A 2,367-nucleotide genomic window follows, 5' to 3' on the forward strand; every position below is an offset into this window, starting at 1 on the left:
GGTATAATTAATTAAGCATGTGTAACTTTGTGTTTAGGGGGGAAAATCCTATTTTGAAGGCACAGGTTGTAGTTCAATGCTAAATTTTCCCAGGAAATCCAGTCCAGGCCATACTCTACTGTAGTGAAGTATAGCAGGTTCACATGGTAGTTACAGCTTAAACTGTAGGCTCTGGCTCCAAGTATCTTCTTCACTATTGCCATTCCTGAGGGACCACAAACACTGCATTGTTTACAATGAGAGTTACATATAACTATTTGAAAAATAGAAGAATAAATGTATAAAATAAAACTCATGTGCTAAGGAGCAACCGTGCTTTTCTCTAGAGGGCTCTATCTCTGTGATAAATTTTTAAATGATAGTGCTACTTGATACTGGAACTCTACTATCAATTTCAAAATTGTTGTATATGTAAAAAGGATTAAGATGATTTTGTTTACAAGGTGTGTGTGATCTTCATTTTGTTGCCAGTAAGATCATTATTCTCACTTTAACACCTAAAACATCCCAAACCTCCACACCTGTCAGAGTCATGGAAACATCTGGTATCTGTTTTGCAAATTTGAGTCTGTTGCTATAATCTTTTAATTACATATAAAACCACTTTCTGTTGTGCAAGTATGTAAATTATCCCGAATGAATCAACACAAAACTAGGAATTTTTTAACATTCAGCACCATTTCTCAGTTACACCAATAAATGAGATGCTAATAGCATGTGAAATTTAAAAGGGACTTTATTCCCTTTGATAAAAAAGTGATGTGAGAATTCAGTGAAAAATGAATCCCAAGTATTTTAAATCAGAATGTCCCATTTGTATTTGCTATATGGAGAGCAACTCTGATGAACACCTATCGTATCAACCAGAAATCTCTTTCTCATTCTTTACTTAAGATCCTCTCATCTGTAATAGAAGAATATTTGTCATACAAGGCTAAATGCTTATGGATTTCATTTCCTTTCACAATGCAAAAGAATATGTTGAATATTCAAGCTCTGTTCACATGGTTTAAAGAAAAAAAACCCCCATGAGTACAGTCTTTCTCTGAAGCCACTAAAGCCTTTGGCTCGCATTATGAATGACCACTGGTCCTTAAAATTGTGAGCTTTTGATAATGACACTCATCCACTCTCTGTTCTGCTTTTATGGGGCTCAGGGCTTTGTAGGTGCCTCATTCTGTAGCTGAGGGAAATGGTAAATGATTATTTTTTATGTGACCTCTCTGTGCTCCCTTCCTTTAAACACAGTGGCAATATGTGAGGCTTTCCAAGCCTGTCAGGCCCATGCATCATCTTTCCTCCATGAAATGACAAGCTGTGGTTAGGGCAGAGGTTGTGAGCTCTCCAAGAACGTCACTGGGCCAAGAGTGGTGCTGGGCCAAATGTGTCTGGAACTGTAATCAGTCCTATCACAACCACCTGGGCCTTTTAGACTGGAACCAGTAAGACTTTTGTAGCTTCTTCTACACCTTTGCAGTGACCATGAAAATCCAGTGCTGATCAATATTTACTTGGTTCACATATTAACTACTAGACCAGACAGAGAGTAGCAGAGACCCAAGCCCAAGATAAAGTGCAAAATCCAGATAGTCTGTCTTTGTAATTAGTTTCTACTGTAGAATCAAGAGTAAAACACCAGTCAAAAACTAAACTGAAAAATTTAATTGCTTTATAAAATAAGATTATGAAATTCTATATAAAAATCCAGCTTCTTAAATATGGTACATTCACTTCCTCACAGAATATTTAAATATTCAGGTCACTTGAGCTATATTTTCACGGTATTTGAGTTAAAATCATTGGATAAATTAAAACATCCTTACCAAAAGATACCACAACTTATACAAATAATACTAAGTAATAATACATTTTTAAATACAAAATGTAAAGAAATTAATAACTCTTAGGGCATGCTACAAAATTTTGCCAGAAAAATATATGGAATCATATTTGTTTAGCTAGAAAATATACAGTGTGCTTTCCAATTCTCTTCCTAAAATTCAGTCTCATATCCATTTAACTTAATAAATATGTACAACAAAAATGTTTATTCCTTGAAGGATATAAATAGCAAATACTGGAGTAGAGCCTGGTCTGGCATTCCTTTCTCATCTAGTGACTATAGTGGGACTTTTCAACTCTGAATGTGCAAAAATGCAGAATCAGGCCCTTAGTGTTACCATCGGGTTAATAGCTTTTAGAAAAGTGATTTTTATTAAAGAAAAAAAAAAAAAAAAACAGGAAAAAAAACCGTTCAAAACCACTGCAGGAGACTTAGAACTATTCCAGTCAGGCATTTCTATAAATAGTAAATCAAAATGTAGTGAAATAATGTTCCAGTTTAATTACTGCTTGCAGAAATTAGGG

The 2,367-nt window shown here is 34.8% G+C and overlaps 1 protein-coding gene across 1 annotated transcript in view; it reads right to left on the reverse strand.

Moving 5' to 3' along the window:
• Window positions 1-1,639: 1,639 nt before the first annotated feature.
• The window catches only part of TNFRSF11B (TNF receptor superfamily member 11b), a 16,194-nt gene continuing 15,466 nt past the window's right edge, over window positions 1,640-2,367 (reverse strand). The window contains exon 5 of the mRNA XM_005420693.2: window positions 1,640-2,367. This exon is cut by the window's right edge and continues 421 nt beyond it. The gene's annotated coding sequence lies outside the window, so the exon portion shown is untranslated.

Source organism: Geospiza fortis, unplaced genomic scaffold (assembly GCF_000277835.1).
Source record: "Geospiza fortis unplaced genomic scaffold, GeoFor_1.0 scaffold111, whole genome shotgun sequence".
In the NCBI taxonomy this organism is placed as follows: domain Eukaryota; kingdom Metazoa; phylum Chordata; class Aves; order Passeriformes; family Thraupidae; genus Geospiza; species Geospiza fortis.